The sequence below is a fragment of the Giraffa tippelskirchi genome, chromosome 7 (assembly GCF_054371585.1).
Source record: "Giraffa tippelskirchi isolate mGirTip1 chromosome 7, T2T-mGirTip1v1.2.pri, whole genome shotgun sequence".
NCBI classification, from domain to species: domain Eukaryota; kingdom Metazoa; phylum Chordata; class Mammalia; order Artiodactyla; family Giraffidae; genus Giraffa; species Giraffa tippelskirchi.
This window is the reverse complement of record NC_137281.1, coordinates 105870253-105891966: the sequence shown is the minus strand read 5'-3', so window position 1 is coordinate 105891966 and position 21714 is coordinate 105870253.

Genomic DNA, 21714 nt, shown 5'->3' with positions numbered 1-21714 from the left:
ATATATGTATGTACACACGTACAGACACATATATACATATGATTTCTTCCACAATGGTTTTCCTCACCTATGTAAAAAATGTCACATTTCCCTTAACTAGTGTAAAACTGGCTTCAAGCTCCTCACTCTGATGTCAGTGATAGGGCATAATTGAATGGTCCTACTCCTCTTTAAGAATGCATAAGACTCCCATATCCTGACCTTTAAACTACCGTCCTTCTCTACCCTCGTTTATCGAAGAGTTTAGCATCTGTGTCACTGTCTTCAACAAATACTCCTATCATTTTACTTACTTATTTATTATTGGTTGTGTTGGGTCTTCGTTGCTGTGCGAGGGTTTTCCTTATTTGTGAAGTGTGTGGGCTACTCTTTAGTTGCAGTGCACAAGCTTCTCATTGCAGTGACTTTTCTTGTTGTGGAGCACAGACTGTAGGGCGTGTGGGCCTCAGTAGTTGTGGCACAAAGCCTCAATAGTTGTGGTTCCCAGACTCTGGAGCACAGGCTCAATATCTGTGGCACATAGGCTTAGTTGCTCCACAACATGTGGGATCTTCCCAGACCAGAGATTGAACCCACGTCTCTTGCATTGGTAGGCAGATTCTTTACCACTGAGCAACCAGGAGAGCCCCTTCTATCATTCTTGGTGACTTCAGTTTACATATAAATGACAAGAACAGACAAGTAGAGAGCTTAGGCCATAAATAAGTTGGGCTGTGAAAGGGAGGAAGGAGAATAGATGGTAGAGGGAGATATGGCCTAGAGAAAAAGACTTGTTGTTTTTCAGATATGAAATGCTTGAGTTTAAATGCTGTGAGAAGATGCCAGTGGAAAAGAAGGGAATAACAGAAACAATGGTCATGATAAAGAGAAAAGGATAAGAAAATTGGGTAGAGGTTTAACAAGGAACATGGAATCTAAGCTAGGTAAAGAGGTCAGTGAGGACAGAAGTTAGATGTGAGTAAGTAATTGATATACAGAGGCCCAACTGTAAAGGTGATCATCCAGAGATTTTGGTATCTGAGTTGGGGGTGTTGTGTCCTAGAACTAATATCCCATGGAAACCGAGGGATGACTGTATCTTGAGATGTGACAGAGCCAGTGTTTGGGAGTACAGACTTGAAATAGGGAGGTTGAGGCTCTGAAAGGCTAAGATTTGGAATTGTTTTCTTGTCAGATGCCTGTCCCCATCATTTCATCAAATCTGCCTGCCAGTGCCACTGTGAATCTTTTAAAGTTGACCTATTCCACACAGCCTCCAAAAGTAGTCCTAAAAAAATAAAACTGTATGTCACATTTATGCTTAAAATCTTTCAGTGGCTCCCCATGCCCTCAAGCTCAATCTTTGATCTTTAACATGACTTAGGACAGATTATCCAGAGAGAAAATCAATAATACAGGGCTTCCCTGGTGGCTCAGTGGTGAAGAATCCACTGCCAATGCAGGAGACAGAGGTTCAATCCTTGGTATAGGAGGATCCCACATGCAGAGCAGCTGGGCCCATGTGCCACAACTATTGAGCCTGTGCTCTAGAGCCCAGGAACCTCAACTACTGAGCCATTGTGCCACAACTACTGAAGCCTGCATGCCCTAGAGTCTATGCTCCACAACATAGTGAGAAGCCTGCCCACTGCAATAAGAGAGTAGTCCCCCCTTGCCACAACTAGAGAAAAGCTCACACAGCAATGAAGACCCAGTGCAGCCAATAAGTAAATAAGGAAGTACAGGCCTTAAATGACACATTAGACAAAATGGACTTAATTGATTTTTATAGAGCATTCTATCCAAAAGCAGCAGAATATATATTCTTTCCAAGTGCACATGAAACACTCTCCAAGATTGATCACATGTTGGGCCACAAAGTGAGCCTTAGTAAACTTAAGAAACTTGATATAATATCAACCATTTTTTCTGACCACAAACCTATGAGGTCAGAAATCAACTACAAAGAAAAAAAAATGTAAAAAAAACCGAGCACATGTAGGATAAATAATATGCTACTAAACAACCAATGGATCACTGAAGAAATCAAAGAAAATCAAAAATACCTAGACACATGGAAATGAAAGCATGATGATCCAAAGCCTATGGGACACAACAAAAGCAGTTCCAAGAGGGAAGTTTATAACAATATGAGATTACCTCGGGAAATAAGTAAAACCTCAAACAACCTTACCTTACAAACAAATCAACTAGAGAAAGAACAAACAAAACCCAAAGTTGTAGAAGGAAAGAAATCATAAAGATCACAGCAGAAATAAAATAGATGAAGAAAATAATAGAAAAGGTCAATGAAACTAAAATCCAGTTCTCTGAAAAGATAAATTGATAAACCTTTAGCCAGACTCTTCAAGAAAAAAAGAGAGAAGGTTCAAATCAATAAAATTAGAAATGAACAAGGAGGAGTTACAATGGACGCCACATAAATAAAAAGGAGGATAAGAGACTACTATAAGCAACCACATACCAATAAAATGGACAACCTAGAAGAAATGATACATTTCTTAGAAAGGTATAGTCTCCCAAGGTTGAATCAGGAAGAAATAGAAAATATAAACAGACCAATTATAAGTACTAAAAATGAAGCTGTGATTTAAAAAATTCCCAACAAACAAAAATCCAGGACCAGATGGCTTCACAGGAAAACTCTATCAAACATTTAGAGAAGATTGACACCTAACCTTCTGAAACTATTTCCAAAAAAATTGCAGAAGAGGGAACATTCGAAATTTCACTCAATGAGGCCACCATCACTTTGATACCAAAACCATACAAAGGTACCACAGAAAAGAAAATTAAAGGCCAGTATCACTGATGACATTGATAGGCCAATATATCTGATAACACAGATGCAAAAATCCTCAACCAAATTTTAGCAAACCAAATCCAACAATACATTAAAAGAATTGTAAACCATAATCAAATGGGATTTATTTCAGAGATGCAAAGATTTTTCAACATCCCAAATCAACCAGTGCTATACATCACATTAACAAACTGAACAATAAAAACTATATGATCATCTCAATAGATGCAGAAAAAGCTTTGACAAAATTCAACAGCCATTTATAATAAAAATTCTCCAGAAAGTAGGCATAGAGGGAACATATCTCAATATATTAAAGCCATTTATGACAGACCTACAGATAGGATCACACTCGATGGTGAAAAGCTGAAAGCATTTTCCTCCAAGATCAAGAACAAGACAAGGATGCCCATTTCTGTTTTATTCAACATATTTTTGGAAGGCTTAGACACAGCAATCAGAAGAAAAACAAATAGATGGAATTCAAATTGGAAAAGAAGTAAAATTGTCACTGTTTGCAGATGACATACTACTATACATAGAAAACCCTAAAGATGCTACCAGAAAATGACTAGAGCTCATCAATGAATTTGGTAAAGTTGCAAGATATAAAATTAACACACAGAAATCTGTTGTATTTCTGAATACTAACGATGAAAGATCAGAAAGAAAAACTAAACAATCCCGTTTACTATCACATCAAAAAGAATAAAATACCTAGGAATAAACCTACCCAAAGAGGCAAAAGATCTGTATTCCAAAAATAACAAGACCTGATGAAAGAAATCAAAGACGACACAAACACATGAAAAGGTATACCATGTTCTTGGATTGACTATACTCCCAAATGCAATCTACAGATTCAGTGCAATCCCTATCAAATTACCAATGTCATTTTTCACAGAACTAGAGCAAAAGATCTTAAAATTTGTATGGAGACACAAAAGACCCTAAATAGACATAGCAAGCTTAAGAAAAATGGAGCTGGAGGAATCAGGCTCCCTGACTTCAGACTACATTACAAAGCTACAGTAATCAAAACACAATGGAACTGTGTTCCATTAACTATAATTAACTATCAATTAATCCTCAACAAAGGCCAGAATATACAATGGGAAAAAAGACAATCTCTTCAGCAGGTGGTACTGGGAAAGTTGGACAGCCACATGTAAATTAACTAAGAACATATTTAACACTATACACAAAAATAAACTCAAATGATTAAAGACCTAAATTTAAGACCAGATACTATAAAACTCTTAGAGGAAAACATAGGCAGAATACTCTTGATATAAATTGCAACAGTATCTTTTTTGATCCATCTCCTAGAGTAATGGAAATAAAGCCAAAAATAAACAAATGGGATCTAATTAAACTCAAAAGCTTTTGCACAGTAAAAGAAACCATAAACAAAATGAAAAGACAACCCACGGTATAAGAGAAAATATTTGCAAACAATGCAACTGACAAGGGATTAATCTCCAAATTTTATAAACACCTCATGCAGCTCAATATAAAAGAAAAAAAAAAGGGGGAAGAGGACCTCAGTTCAGTTCAGTTGCTCAGTCATGTCCAACTCTTTGTGACACCATGGACTGCAGTATGCCAGGCTTCCCTATCCATCAACAACTCCTGGAGCTCATTCAAACTCATGCCCATCGAGTTGGTGATACCATCCAACCATCCCATCTTCTGTCGTCCTCTTCTCCTCTGGCCTTCAATCTTTCCCAGCATCAGGGTCTTTTGCAAATGAGTCAGTTCTTCACATCAGGTGGCCAAAGTATTGGAGCTTCAGCATCAGTCCTTCCAATGAATATTCAGGACTGATTTCCTTTAGGATGGACTGGCTGGATCTCCTTGCAGTACAAGGGACTCTCAAGAGTCTTCTCCAACACCACAGTTAAAAACCATCAATTCTTCAGTGCACAGCTTTATTTATAGTCCAACTGTCCCAACCATATATGAATACTGGAAAAACCATAGCTTTGACTAGACAGACCTTTGTTGGCAAAGTAATGTCTCTGCTTTTTAATATGCTGTTTAGGTTGGTCGTAGTTTTTCTTCCAAGGAGCAAGTGTCTTTTAATTTCATGGCTGCAGTCACCATCTGCAGTGATTTTGGAGCCCCCCAAAATAAAGTCACCCACTGTTTCCATTGTTTCCCCATCTATTTGCCAGGAAGTGATGGGACCAGATGCCATCACATCTTAGTTTTCTGAATGTTGAGTTTTAAGCCAACTTTTTCACTGTCCTCTTTCACTTTCATCAAGAGGCTCTTTAGTTGTTCACTTACTGCCATAAGGGTGGTGTCATCTGCATATCTGAGGTTATCTCCCAGCAATCTTGATTCCAGCTTGTGCTTCATCCAGCCTTGCATTTGCATGATGTACTCTGCATATAAGTTAAATAAGCAGGGTAACAATATACAGCCTTGATGTACTTCTGTCCTGATTTGGATCCAGTCTGTTGTTTCATGTCCAGTTCTAACTGCTGCTTACAGAAACCTGCATACATATTTCTCAGGAGGTAGGTGAGGTGGTCTGGTATTCCCATCTCTTTAAGAATTTCACAGAGTTTGTTGTGATCCATACAGTCAAAGCCTTTGGTGTAATCAATAAAGCAGAAGTAGACTTTTTTCTGGAATTCTCTTGCTTTTTCAATGAGCCAACGGATATTGGCAATTTGATCTCTGGTTCCTCTGCCTTTTCTAAATCCAGCTTGAACACCTGGAAGTTCACGGTTCACATACTATTGAAGTCTGGCTTGGAGAATTTTGAGCTTTACTTTGCTAGCGTATGAGATGAGTGCAATTGTGTTGTAGTTTTAACATTTTTTGGCATTGCCTTTCTTTGGGATTGGAATGAAAACTGACCTTTTCCAGTCCTGTGGCCACTGCTGAGTTTTCCAAATTTGCTGACATATTGAGTGTAGCACCTTAACAGCATCATCTTTTAGGATTTGAAATAGCTCAACTGGAATTCCATCACCTCCACTTGCTTTGTTTGTAGTGATGCTTCCTAAGGCCCACTTGACATCACATTCCAGGATGTCTGGTTCAAGGTGAGTGATCACACTATTGTGGCTATCAAATTCATGAAGATCTTTTTTGTATAGTTCTTCTGTGTGTTCTTGCCACCTCTTCTTAATATCTCCTCTTCTTTATATCTTCTGCTTCTGTTAGGTCCATACCATTTCTGTCCTTTTTTGTGCCCATCTTTGCATGAAGTGTTCCCTTGGTATCTCTAACTTTCTTGAACAGATCTCTAGTCCTTCCCATTCTATTAAAAAGGCAAAAAGATATGACACTGAAAGATGAACTCCCCAGGTCGGTAGGTGCCCAATATGCTACTGGAGATCAGTGGAGAAATAGCTCCAGAAAGAATGAAGAGATGGAGCCAAAGCAAAAACAACGCCCAGTTGTGGATGTGACTGGTGATGGAAGTGAAGTCCGATGCTATAAAGAACAATTTTGCATAGGAACCTGCAATGTTAAGCATGTGAATCAAGGTAAATTGGAAGTGGTCAAATAGGAGACGGCAAGAGTGAACATGGACATTCTAGGAATCAGTGAACTCAAATGGACTGGGATGAGCAAATTTAACTCAGATAACCATTATACCTACTACTGTGGGCAAGAATCCCTAGAAGAAATGAAGTAGTCCTCATAGTCAACAAAAAAGTCCAAAATGCAGTTCTTGGGTGCAATCTCAAAAACGACAGAAGGATCTCTGTTCGTTTCCAAGGCAAACCATTCAATATCACGGTAATCCAAGTCTACGCCCCAACTAGTAATGCTGAAGAAGCTGAAGTTGAACAATTCTATGAAGACCTACAAGACCTTCTAGAACTAACACCCAAAAAAGATGTCCTTTTCATTATAGGGGACTGGAACGCAAAAGTAGGAAGTCAAGAGATAACTGGAGTAACAGGCAAATTTGGCCTTGGAGTACAAAACAAAGCAGAGCAAAGGCTAACCGACTTTTGTCAAGAGAACGCACTGGTCAAAGCAAATACCCTCTTCCAACAACACAAGAGAAGACTCTACACATGGACATTACCAGATGGTCAATACCGAAATCAGAATGATTATATTCTTTGCAGCCAAAGATGGAGAAGCTCTATACAGTCAGCAAAAATAAGACCAGGAGCTGATGTGGCTCAAATCATGAACTCCTTATTGTCAAATTCAGACTTAAATTGAAGAAAGTAGAGAAAACCAGTAGGCCATTCAGGTATGACTTAAATTAAATCCCTTATGATTATATAGTGGAAGTGACAAATAGATTCCAGGAATTAGATCTGATAGAGTGCTTGAAGAACTATGGACAGAGGTTCAGGACATTGTATGGAGGCAGTGATCAAGAACATCCCCAAGAAAAAGAAATGCAAAAAGGCAAAATGGTTGCTTGAAGAGGCCTTAAAAATAGCTGAGAAAAGAAGAGATGCTAAAGGCAAAGGAGAAAAGGAAAGATATACACATTTGAATGCATAAGACCTAAATAGACATGTTTCTAAAGAAGACATACAAATGGCCAAGAGGCACATGAAAAGATGCTCAACATGACTAATTATTAGAGAACTGAAAATCAAAACTATAATGAGATATCACCTCACACTAGTCAGAATGGCCATTGTCAAAAAGTCTATAAACAATAAATGCAGGACAGGCTGTGGGAAAAAAGGAAACCTCGTACTTTGTTGGTGGGAATGTAAATTGATGCAGCCACTATGGAGCACAGTATTCAGGTTTCTTAAAATCTAAAAATGGAACTACCATGTCAGCCAGCAATCCCACTCCTGTTTATATATTCAAAGAAAACCATTGTTCAAAAGATAGATACATGGATAAATGGTTTATGAATACATGAACCTCAATGTTCACTGTGATACTGTTTACAATATCTAAGACATGGAAGCAACCTAAATGTCCATTGACAGAAGAATGGATAAAGAAGATGTGGTACATATACACAAAGAAATGTTACTCAGCTATTAAAAAGAATGAAATAATGCCGTTTGCAGCAACACTGATGGATGCAGACATTATCATACTAAGTAAAGTAAGTCAGACAAAGAAGGATAAGTATCTTGATATTGTTTACATACAGAATATAAAAAAATGAGAGAAATGAGCTTATTTATAAAACAGAAACAGACACAGATTTAGAAAACAAACTTATGGGGAAAGGTGGTGCAGAGGAATAAATTGGGAGCTTGGGATTGACATATACAGTACTATATTTAAAATACATAACCAACAAGGGCCTACTGTATAGCACAAGGAACTGTGCTCAATATTCTATAACAGCCTAAATGGAGTAAGAATGTGAAAAGAATAGGATATATGCATGTGTTTAACTGAATTACTTTGCTGTACACCTGGAAACTAAAACAACATTGTAAATCAATATAAAAACTATATTCCAATAAAATATTTTTTAAAAGATATAAGAAAAAAAAAACAGAGTGGGAGATTAGATTAAAAAACAAGAGTATACAATATCCTGCCTACAAGAGACCCACTTTAGGGCACGTGACACATCTAGACTGAAAGTAAGGGGATGGAAAAAGATACTTCATGCAAATGGAAATGACAGGAGTGAGGAATCACAATACTCATGTGAGACAAAGTAGATTTTAAAGCAAAGGCTATAAAAATAAAGAAGGACACTATATAATGGTAAAATGATCAATATACTCATCAGCATATATGCATCTAATATAGGAGCATCCAAATACATAACATATTAACAGATGTAAAGGGAGAAATTGACAGAAATGTAATAATAGTAGGAGAATTTAACACTCCAGTCACATCAATGGACAGATCTTCTAGAGAGTAAAACAGTAAGTCAACAGACATCCTAAATGATAAAACATTTAGCCTTAATCGAGATTTTCAAGATGTTACATCCAGGAAAAACAGAATACACATTCTTTTCAAATGCACATGAACATTTTCTAGGACTCACCATACACTAGGCATAAAACAAGCCTCAGCTAATTTAAGAGCACATTTGCTAAACACAAAAGCATGAAACTAGAAACCAATCACAGAAAAAGAAATGAGAAAAATATTATTACATCGAGACTGAACAACATGATACTAAGAAACCAACTGATTGACTATAAATTGAAAAGGAAATTTACAACTACCTTGAGACAAAGACAGTAAAAATACAACTGTATAAAATTGATAGGATGCACACATGACCCCTGCACTCAACACCACAAAGGGGTAAGCAAACCAGCCCAACCCCTGGAAACACCCCTACTCTCATCCCACATAAGGAACAATATTACTCCTCCTTGGGAGATGAGTATTTTCCTGATAGAAATTTGTGTTAGAACGCAGATAAAAGAATTTGGAAGAATGTGTTAATCACAATCTATGCTCAGGTGTATACAGATCTGTGTAGTATATTTCTATTTATTTTCTATAATTGTTTTTCCAATTGTTTGTGTCATTTTGGTAACAAAATAGCATACTGGGTCTGTTAAGCTTGCCCTTTTACCATGAAATAAGTGAACTGATTCATTGGAAAAGACCCTGATGCTGGAAAAGATTGAAGGCAGGAGGAGAAGTGGACAACAGAGGATAAGATGGTTGGATGGCATCACTGACCAGTGACTCAACGGACATGAGTTTGAGCAAGCTCTGGGAGTTGGTGATGGACAGGGAGGCCTGGTGTGCTGCAGTCCAGGGGTCACAAAGAGTTGGACACGATTGAGCAACTGAACTGAACTGTTATATTTATACCTACCACTTGATGCTCTTCTTTTTTTTTTTAACTCTAAAACACATGATATGATACTCAACCTAATTCAGAAGACTCAAAGTGGAACATTTTTCTTCAAAAAATTCATGTCAAATATTTCTTTCATGCCTTCTTACTCTACTGAAATTCATTAACATTTAACATTGTTAGTATAGAGTTTTGTGGATCTGTCAGGTTCAGGATATTTGTGTGAGATGAAAAGAAAGGTGGAGGACATAGCCTACACCCTAGAAAAGTTTACAGACTACTTATAGGAGAAGGAACATGAAGCGAAAATAATAGAGATCAGAGAGAGACACTCTCATACACTGCTGATGGGAAATTTGACAATTAAAACATTGAAACTATTTGCAAACTCTTTGCATTGGTTTCTTATTCTGCTGTAACAAATTACTACAAATTTAGGGGCAGGAAACAGCACAAATTTCTTACTTACAGTTTTGGAGATTAGAAGTTCAAAACCAGTCTCACTGGGCTAAAGTCCAGGTGTTGGCAAGGCTGGTTCCTTCCAGAGGCTCCAAAGGAAGATTTAATTTCCTTGGCTTTTTCAGCTTCTGGAGGCTAAGTGCACTCCCTAGCTCATGGCCCCTTCCTCCAATCACTCCACTCTCTTGCTTTCATCATCATATCACCTACTTCTTTAAAGTGTTCCCAGAGTTGCTCCAAACCTTTGCTCAAAACCCACCAACCCCTACCTTTAGCAAGAGTGTCCTTGCTCAGAACCTTCCAATCTCAACCTTAGCAAGGGTTAACATAAGTCTTTCAAGTTAAATAATTCAGACATAAGAAAGGAAGCTACAAACAAAAACGGAACCAGCTGAGACTATGATGGCGACGAATCTCACCTTCAACAAATCCTGAATCTCATTATACATTGATTTTACGAAATTAGCATATTAAATGACACATCTACTGGTAGCCATGACCAGATATTAAGGACCAGAAAAAGGATTAAAGTGGGTGGCACCCTACACCACAGAAAAAACACTGCCCCTTCCCCAACAGACTTACGTATATACCTCCCCATTATTAGCTTCACAATCCTCATCCTTCCATCTTTACTCTTCAAATATCTCTTGCCAGGTGGGCGAGAAGTTGATCTGTGAACTTAGTTCCAGCTTCTTCATTCTTTGCCCATGAAATAAATCTTGCACTGTGTCAAATCTCAGCTTTGGTTTTGTTTGTGGTTGCTCGAAACTGAACAGAAAAAGAACTCTCCTACTCAAAGAGCCTTGAGTAGGATAAGGCCTGAGCAGAGTCCACATGACTTAATTCGCTACCTTTGGAATGCTTGTAATTAAATTGGGCCCACCTGGAAAATGTAAGCTGCTCTTCTCACCTAGAGACTGGACTTACTCACACCTGCGAAATCCTTTTTATTATGTTAATATGTTCACAGGTTCCAGGAATCAGGGTGTGGACATCTTCGGGGTGCCATTATCTAGCCTAATACACTCTTTGACTCAGCTATTCTGCCTCTAAGAGTTTGATCCAAAGAAATGCTTACAGGAATTCAACTATAAGTTGTATTCACATGAGGGACCAAATGTTGATTTGATCCTAGAAGAAGCAATTTCTCCATATCCATAACAAAAGTTACAGTGCTTGTTCTTTATTTGAACCATTCAAACCATGGATCTTCAACTATACTCAATAGTGTCAGCACTTCAAATATTAGTTATTAATATTGTTACTGAAAGTAGGGTCTGGTTACTCGCAGTTTAAAAGCCAATAAAGAGGCAAGGTTGGTGGAAAGGAAAGTTTGTAAGTTTGCTTTATTTTGGATACCAGTAATGGAGAAGGAGGAGGTAAGGATGTCTGTCCAAAGGTCAACTCCCCACCCCCAACCCGAGAATCTGGGGCAAGAACTTTTATAAACAGAGAGGGGTGCTACATTCAGAAACAGTACAGTCAGCTCTGACAGTCATCTTGAAATTGGTCATTGGTGGTCTGACCAGCATGATTTTGATTAAGTACAGTTAGTCTTCAGTTCCAGGGTTGGTTTGTTTCCATTTCTTTGAGGCCAGTTTTCAGAATTATGGCAGCTTATGTCATGGCTACCATCTCATCATCACGTAGTTAATTTCTCCACTGGGGTATGGGTGAAAGATATGGGTCAGTGTATTGTCTATACCCCTTGTGGAGGAACTAAAGGTCCTTCCCTTTGTTTAGTGACTACATGATTATTATTTGGTCTCCTTTCATTGTTTTCTTTTGTTTCTGCATGTTCTCACTTCTGATTAAACTTATTCTTTGGCTAAAGTTTTTCCACAGACAAAAGGCAGACTGAGCACATAGGAGGCAAAGACCATTATTAGTTATTAATCTTGATATTACAATAAAGTTCAGGATCTAGATGGGAGCAGCTTTGTGAAAAATGATGTGTGTGTTTATGGCGTGAAAGAAATGGAGACAATAATGAAAGGTTGAAATTTTTCCCCCTACATTCTCAGTCATTGTAATCTCAAATCAAAAATACCATCAAAGTCGTTGGAAAGATTGATGATACTATTATTAAGAAAATTATCTTGCAAGTGTTTGATTTCCAAAAAAGTACAAATAGCTCATACAACTCAATAACAAAAAAAGCAAACAATCCAATCAAAAAACGGGCAGCTATTTCTCCAAAGAAAACATATAGGTGGCCAACAGGCACATGAATAGATGCTCAATACTCCTAATTATTAGAGAGATACAAATCAAAACTACAATGAAGTACCACCTCCTACTGATCAGAAGGGCCAGCATTAAAACGTCTACAATTACAGGGGTAGGAGGAGGGATAAATTGGGAGATTGGGACTGACATATACATATTACTATATGTAAGATAGATAACTAATATGGACCTACTGTTTACCGCAGGAACTCTTCTCAATACTCTGTAATGGCCTATATGGGAAAAGAATCTAAAAAAGAGTTGTCACATTTCTGTACACCTGAAACTAACACAACATTGTAAATCAACTATACTCCAATAAATTTTTTTTAAGTCAAAATAACAAATGCTGGAGAGACTGTGGAGAAAGGGGAACCCTCCCACACTGTCAGTGGGAATGTAAATTGGTACAGGCACTATGGAGCACAGTACGGAGATTCTTTTAAAAACTAAAAATAGAACCACCATATGATTCAGCAATCCCACACCTGGGCATATATCTGGAGACAAACATAATTTAAAAAGATACATGCAACCCAATCTTCATTGCAGCACTATTTGCAATAACAAAGACATGGAAACAACCTAAATGTCCATCAACAGAAGAATGGATAAAGAAAATATGGTACAAATATACAATGAAATACTACTTAGCCATAAAAAGGAATAAAATAATGCCATTTGTAGTACAAATAGTACAAATGAACTTATTTACAAAACAGAAACAGATTCAAAGACATAGAGAACAGACTTATGGTTGTCAAGGGGGAGGAGAAGTGGGTGAGGGATGGATTGGGAATTTGGGATTAGTATTGATAGATGCAAACTATTATATATATGGGCTTCCCTGGTGGCTCAGATGGTAAAGAATCTCCCTGCAAAGCAGGAGACCTGGGTTCAATCCCTGGGTTGGGAAATAGAATGGATAAACAACAAAGTCCTACTGTATAAAACAGGAAACTATATTCAATATCCTGTGATAAATCATAGTGGAAAAGGATATATGAAATATATGTATATGAAAATAGGATATGAAATATCAAAAGGATATGAAGTATATGAAATACATGTATAAAAGGATATGTATACATATGTATAACCAAATCACTTTGCTGTACAGTAGAAATTAACACAAAATTATAAATCAACTATAATTCAATAAAATATATTAAAAAGATAAAAAGCTCAAAAAGGAAAAATTGTCTTGGCTGCTAGTTATGATCATTCAGTTCTATTAATTAATCATGTATGAGATAATTAGGCCCTCGAAAGTAAGTCCATATAGGCTCTAAATTTGGAGTACACTATTATGGAAACCCTGAACATTAATTTGTTTAGAGGCCTAGCTGCACTGTGAATTTATCAATAAAGCATATCAATGAAATACCATATGTTAGTGGTACTATTATTTTAAGGTTTTTCCAGTAGTCACGGATAAGAGAGGCAGACCATAATAAAGAAGGCTGAGTGCCAAAGAATTAATGCTTTCTAATTGTGGTGCTGGAGACTTTTGCAAGTCCCTTGGATTGCAAGGATATCAAATGAGTCCATCCTAAAGGAAATCAGTCCTGAATATTCACTGGAAGGACTGATGCTGAAGCTGAAGCTCCAATACTTTGGCCACCTGATGCAAAGAACTGACTCATTGTAAAAGACCCTGATGCTGGGAAAAATTGAGGGAGGAGAAGGGGGTGACAGAGGATGAGATGGTTGGATCACTGACTCAATGGACGTGAGTTTGAGCAAACTACAGGAGATAGTGAGGGACAGGGAAGCCTGGTGTTCTGCAGTTATGGGATCTCAAAGAGTCTGATATGACTTAGTGACTGAAGAACAACAACATTAAGTGATTTGGAATAAAAGTTCCAAAAAAACTTTATAGAAGTTGCAGGACTTTAAAGGCATCTGTGTAATACATGAATCATAAGGAAGCAATTGTTATTTTTATGCCTTTTATTTACATTATCCTTTAGGTTTCCTTTTCTACTGATTTCCGGGACATTCCCTGCATATTTTTTCAATGGCTCATTGTTGTGTTTTTTTTTTTCAATATTCCAAGTCTTTGATATGTTGCCTTCACATTCCTTAACTTTCTCTTTTCATCACTTCCACCTCTACTATAAGTACTGGCTAGTGGTCATACTTGCAAACTCTCATTAAAAACTCTTGAAATTCCCCTCTGACCACAAACTCCTTGTTCATGCCCTCCAATTTCCTGGCTCCACTGAATCTACCCTTTGTCTACAATGTTATTGCTAGTTCCTCAATCCTGATCAGCATGAGGTAAACGGCATCACTTGCCAAAGGCAGAGGATCTTGATATTTTAAGTCCTGTTCAGACCTGTCTTGACTAAATGGATGATTTGGGTTAAGTTTTTAAAATACTAAGCTCTTTAAAGAATCTTAAAGATGTATTGACATGGGAAAACCCAAAGCAAAGTCTGCTTTCTTTAAAAATTTTGATTTTTAAAGAAAATTGCTTAAGCTTTTCTATATTAAAGAGTTTTTAATATTTACTGACAGTTCATTTTCAACTACTGCTCTAATACCAAATTTCAAATTTTGATTAATCTTGGTTTGTTGGATTTCATCCTTAAGTTTTTTCAAAAGGGTCACAATGCTGTATTCCCTCAAGTTTTCATGTTCCATTGCCTTATTTGCTTAAACTGTGAGCACATATCATCTTCTTAATTTGTTACAAATTATATAGATTTCTTAAGTTCCTTCTTTTCCTAGGTACTTCCTCCTAGGATCCTCTTAAATTCCAATCTAGATTAATTGAGTTCCAGCTGTGCAGCTGTGATACTGAGACAAATTAATTTTTCTTTTGAGTTAGAGTCACTATTTCTTTAATCTCTATCTTCCTGTTTTTGTTTTGTTTGTTTTTTGTGGGTATGAGACTTATATCTTATTTTTTTAGAACTCAGCTTCTGGTAACTTACTATGATAGGATATATGGAAAGTTTACTTTCAGAATTCTTTTATGCCGCCAAATGTCTATTCTCCCCTAATTTTTGACTGACATTTTGGGTGGATATGGAGTTGTTAACTAAAACTGATTTTTCCACATTTATTAGAAGTCATTGTTCCGTTGTCTTATTTAGCTGTCCCAGATGATTAAAAACCTGATACTAATCTGATTCTCATTCCTTTATAATTGACCTTTACTTTCACTGGAAGCTTTTAGGATCATTTTATTCTTGGTCTGAAATTTTACAATGTCACATTAAGACAAGGATCTTTTTTCATCAATTTTGTTGAACACTTGGGAAATCCTTTCAATTGGGAAATTCCTTTCCCTCATCTTTGAAAAAATATCTTGTGTTCGATTTTGATGAAGCTCTATTTTCTCTTCTGGAACCAACATTTTCAGGATTGGATCTCTTATATAGAGCCTATTTCTCTTATCTTTTTCCTTATATTTCACACACCTCTGTCTTTTTATTCTGTGGTCTGGGAGATTTGCTCAATCTATTTTCCTAACTTTCTTCTGAATATTTCACTTGGCAACCCCTATCTTTAATTTCTAAGAGCTCTGTATTGCTTTCTGGTTGTTTCTTTTTCATAGCATCCTGTTGTTGACTTATGAATGCAATATCTTTTATCAAATATCTGTTGATGGTAGTAAGCACTTAAAGTACTCACCATACCATACTCATCTATCTTCTGAATTATACGTATTTTCTTTGGGGCCTATTTTTCTGTTTATCTTTTAATCACTCATGTTGAAAATTTTTCTAAAATTTTTAGTAATCCTCAGTTGTATATTTATGTTTAAGAATGACACATAAAAAAACACTTGGGAGTCTTAGGGATCTGGGCCTATGGATTGGCAGACTTCCCTTTGAGATGAGTTGTTTGTGTTTTTGCAGGACCTACACTTTAGATTGCCAAGACCTTTGTTCTAGGGCCATTTGATTTTTCCAAAAGAGAAAACTCTTTTTTAAGATCCCCTTTCTGGTGAATAAATGCCTAACGGCCTGAAAGTCTATGGTGGATGGAGAGAGGAAGTTTGACTTTCAATTAGTGCCTTTTTCCAGCTCCACATTTCTTTCCTAACTTTAACTGAATCAGTTACTTGTGAGTCCTAAGTTTCTCCTAGATCTTTGGCTTTATATGCTTTCATACGTATCAATATTTTAGGCTGTGGCTTCCTTTGTCCTATTTCCTCTACTCTCTTCAACCTCTTTTCCACCTTGAATCAATCCCATCACTCTCTAATTGAAATTCGTTGATGTCATGTCTACTGAAGGCCCATCTTGTGTTCTCTTAATAATTATGAGTTTATCCTCCTTTTATTTTTTCATTGTCATTTAAGTGGAGTTCCAGGAGGGAGAGAAGATATATTTATGTGGTCAGACTCCATATGGAACAAGAGACTCATTTTTTTTTCTCTTAAAGCTTTGCATTCTGGCTCTAACTATAAGAATTCTACTTAAACTGCTTTCTTGCAAATATTTCAAACAAATGTACTTTTCATTCCCTTCTTCCCCATAAATATGTTTACCTTGCACCCTCAGGCTAAAGCTTACTGCCCCAGAGAAAAAAAATCAGTGGGTCCTGCAAGAAAGCAGGCCACAAGATAGAGAAAAGGTGATACAAAAGAAGTTTCCGTGAAACTTCTTAAATGGAAGTAAAGAGATTTTGGCAGGAAAAAGAAAGACTTTGAACACAGAAAGTTTCCAGGCTTGAGTAAGAGATGATAGTGTTAAGAGGTTAGTGAAATCCGCACAGCTCTTCAAGGCAGATGAATGCTTTCTCTTGAGTTCCGTTTGGGAATTTTGCAAATCATCTTTGCACAGGGCCTTGCATCAGCATGGAGTGACCACAGCAAAAAAGAAATAGTGGTGCGGCTTGTTACATGGTATTTCTGATTATCCCTTGGCTCCCATGTAGTGTAAAAGGGATACAGGTGTTTCCACAGTAGATCTACCTCAGCAGACCCCTCATAATGAGAACCTTGGGTAAACTTTTACTGAGTTCTCAAACAAACAAACAAACTTACTAAAAGCCAAGTAAATATTCATCATTGCAAAGAATAGTTAAAAATAAAGTTGAAAGTGACTGAAGATACAGCCAATGTTGGAAGAAAAAGTTTCTAGAGAGGCAAACAGGCAGAAAGGCCTATAAAGATGGAAAAACTGAAGTCAAGAGCTAGCATTGTCAAAAATAAGAGATTCATTTTGGCTAGCTATCACAGTTTTAGAGGACCTCTAAATCCAGGCAATCATACTATAAAATACAGGAACAAGATCAAAGCTTAGTAGCATCAAATCTCCCAGCTTGATTCCTTTTGATCAGACTTGTGATACTAATTTTCCACATTATCTGGGGGTTAGGGATAATTCATCAGACACTAGAGTAGTCTGGGAAGCCAACTTAGTTTTTATACCAAGTATTTGTATTTTCAGAATCTCTCCTTTATGGGAAATACTTAAAGCTTCTGCTTAAAGGGTACTCACGAATTGACCCTCCCAGATTTTAAGAGCCAAAACTCTGGAAGCTTAAACAGATTATTACTTCTTCCAGAGACAGATGAAACTTATCTTGTCATATGACCAGGAAGAGTAGGCTGGAGAGTAAAAGAGCCTTTTTTTTTTAAGCCCTCCCTATGTAGGGCCTTCAATAGAAAGTTCACTCTCTTAAATTTCACATGCTTCTAGCAAGAGAAAGTAAAAATAACATAACAACTTTGGCTCTCTTTGAAAGTAGTAACTTGACACAAAAATTCATTTTTATGCTAACGATTTTATATGATGCTGATATTTTAACACTTGCTTTTTAATTTAATTAATAATAATTAAAATATTTTCTTTGCTATGTTTTTAATTAAAAACTGTTCCTTAAAAGATTAAACCTAAATAATGGTTTTTAGATAAAACACAATAATAAAGATAAATACTTTAAAAGAAGAGATATCACCTATATGCCTACTAGGGTAATTGTTTTTATTTTTGTATATTTCATTCTGCCTATGTGGCACAACCCTGCAGGGCTGAAAGACACTTTGGAAATCAACTAGTCCAAACTCTTAATTTTCATGTGAGAAAACTAAGATTTTCTCCACAGAGAATGCAACTGCAAGGGGGAAAAAAATATCACTATTATGTAATATAAAATTAACCCTCTTAAAAGCTATCTTTGGAGAATTACAACTGCAAAATCTAGATTCCTTAATAAAAACTACCAGAAATCCAGGAATTTCTACAAAACAGATGTGCATTCAAAGTATCTGGACTTATGGATTTGAATTCAAAGCTCACATAATGCTATGCATTGCTCCTACTATTGCTGTCTGCAGATTGTTGATCCTGGAATGCACTCTCCTTGATAAAAAGGCAAACTGCAGATGTTAAAAAGTGCACTTTTGAGGTTTTCTCTCTGATATAACTCAAAGAACTGAAATAGCAGTGAAAAGGAGGGGTGTTCTTTGTTGGGAACATGGAGACTTTCAAAATAACTGTTAGAATCTGAACTTGCTGGTACTGGGATAAGACCCAAAGTGGGAATAGAATACCTCCAGTTCTGAGACATGTCTGCTACTAATCAGGATTAAAATCTGAAGCAAAACATTTAATTTTTCTAGTTTTTCACATTAGCCTAGCTGATCTCAGAATTTGTTTTGAATTTTAAAATTCTATGACTTTTCCTTCCATGAACATGAAATGTATCCTGTATTTCCATCTCTGGGAAAACCTCAAGTGTAAAGACTTGGCTCTGTTAACAAGGTCTTTTTTGTTTTGTTTTTTGTTTTTTAATTTATTTATTTCAGTTAGAAACTAATTATTTTACAATATTGTAGTGGTTTTTGCCATACATTGATACAAATCAGCCATGGGCGTACATGTGTTCCCCATCCTGAACCCCTCTCCCAACTCCCTCCCCATCCCATTCCTCTGGGTCATCCTAGTGCACCAGCCCTGAGCACTCTGTCTCAGGCATCTAACCTGGATTGGCAATCTGTTTCATATATGATAATATACATGTTTCACTGCTATTCTCTCAGATCATCCCACCCTCGTCTTCTCCCACAGAGTCCAAAAGCCTGTTCTATACATCTGTGTCTCTTTTGCTGTCTCACATATAGGGTTATCGTTACCATCTTTCTAAATTCCAAATATATGTGTTAGTATACTGTATTGGTGTTTTTCTTTCTGGCTTACTTCACTCTGTATAATAGGCTCCAGTTTCATCCACCTCATTAGAACTGATTCAAATGTATTCTTTTTAATGGCTGAGTAATATTCCATTGTGTATATGTACCACAGCTTTCTTATCCATTCGTCTGCTGATGGACATCTAGGTTGCTTCCATGTCCTGGCTATTATAAACAGTGCTGCGATGAACATTGAGGTACACGTGTCTCTTTCAATTTTGGTTCCCTCGGTGTGTATGCCCAGCAGTGGGGTCGCTGGGTCATATGGCAGTTCTATTCCCAGTTTTTTAAGGAATCTCCACACTTTTCTCCACAGTGGCTGTACTAGTTTGCATTCCCATCAACAGTGTAAGAGGGTTCCCTTTTCTCCACACCCTCTCTAGCATTTATTGTTTATAGATTTTTGGATAGCAGCCATTCTGACCCGGGTGAGATGGTACCTCATTGTGGTTTTGCATTTCTCTGATAATGAGTGATGTTGAGCATCTTTTCATGTGTTTGTTAGCCATCTGTATGTCTTCTTCGGAGAACTGTTTGTTTAGTTCTTTGGCCCATTTTTTGACTGGGTCATTTATTTTTCTGGAATTGAGCTTCAGGAGTTGCTTGTGTATTAACAAGGTCTTAACATGCTTTTGTCCTCTTAGGCTTCTTAAGTATGCCCTGGGCAGAAACCTGGCACTTTTTTGGTGCCCCCTTCCTTCATCTCCTGCCTTCATATCCTATCTGTAACAAAACCTCAACGTCTCTCCATTTATGTTTCATCACTCTTCTCCATTCACATTCCCAACACTTTAGTACTAGGCTTTATATCCAAACAACAGGAACAAGTAACTGCTTTTCTGATGTTCCTCTCAGAGTACAATCTGCTATTCTAATAAGCTATTTTATTCTGTTCTTTTTTTTTAAATTCAGATATAGCTGAGGTACAATATTATATGTTATAGGAATACAACACAGTGATTGACAATTTTAAAAGTTATACTCCATTTTATAATTATTATCAAATATTGGCTCTATTTCTTGTGTTGTATAATATATCCTTGTAGCTTATTTTATACAAATAATATTATGTATAAAATATACACTCCATATTCAATCTGTCAGCAAATCCTGTTGACTCTGTCTTAAAAACATGTCCAAAGTCTGACCATTTATCATCTCCCCTACTGTTACCTGGGTCCAAGCCAGCAATAGTTTTTGAGCATCCAAAGTGATCTGTTCAAAACATTAACTCAGATTATGTCATTTCTTTGCTCAAAGTGAAATTCTTTACAATGATACAATGTTATCTCTTTAACTTCAATTCCCACTACTCTCCTCCTGTGCTCCAGCTACACAGACCTTCTTACATTTCTTCAAATTGCCAGGAATATGGTGACTTGCAGGGACTTTGCACTTGCTGTTCATTTTGCCTGGAGTATTTTTCCTTCAGATAGCTGCATTGCCAATTTCTTCTGTCACTACAAAGTCTCCTCATGAGCTAGTCATCCATGAATTCTATGGATGGAGGAGCCTGGTAGGCTACAGTCCATGGGGTCACAAAGAGTCTGACAGGACTGAGCAACTTCACTTTCTTTCTATAGTTTCTTTTGGAGTAGGAAATGGCAACCCACTCCAGTGTTCTTGCCTGGAGAATCCCATCGACAGAGGGGCCTGGTGGGCTACAGTTTATGGGGTTGCAAAGAGTCAGACACGACTAAACAACTAACATACACACACACAATCTTGTGTAAGTAGAAAATTCCTTGCCTTTTGTTAGTTGTTTACATCTCTTGTAAGATGGTTCCTATCTTAGGGAAGGAAAGCACTTTCCATTGTCAAAGCCTCAATTTGGTCACTAGGGGTGGATCCCATCTTATTTCTCAAATCTTATCCTGAACATTTCGCACCTTGGCTAAGTTAAATAGAAAGTAGGGTCTATTTTAGATTAAAAATCGCAGGTCTTGACTTTTAGTGCTCAAAATTCTCAAAAACAAAACAAAAACAAAGAAATCTAAGATAGGAGTATTTAACTCTATGAAAGAAATTTTCACATACTGAAGTCTGAAGAAGTCACTCTGGATTGCACACAAGTTTTTACCTTGGCTAAAACGCCCTGTTTGTGGATTATCCAACACATATTGTATGTCTGCTTTATTAACGGGTTTATTAACTTAGAAGTAATCTGGTGACTGAGCAGCTAACACGTAACAAGGCTGTCCATGACAAAAACAAAAATTCAGTGTCTCCCTTCCTGGGATGCCAATGCTGTTACTCCTTCAGTGATGACTCCCTTTCCACGTACCAAGGCAACAATAACTTCCTGTGTTCCAAACTGAT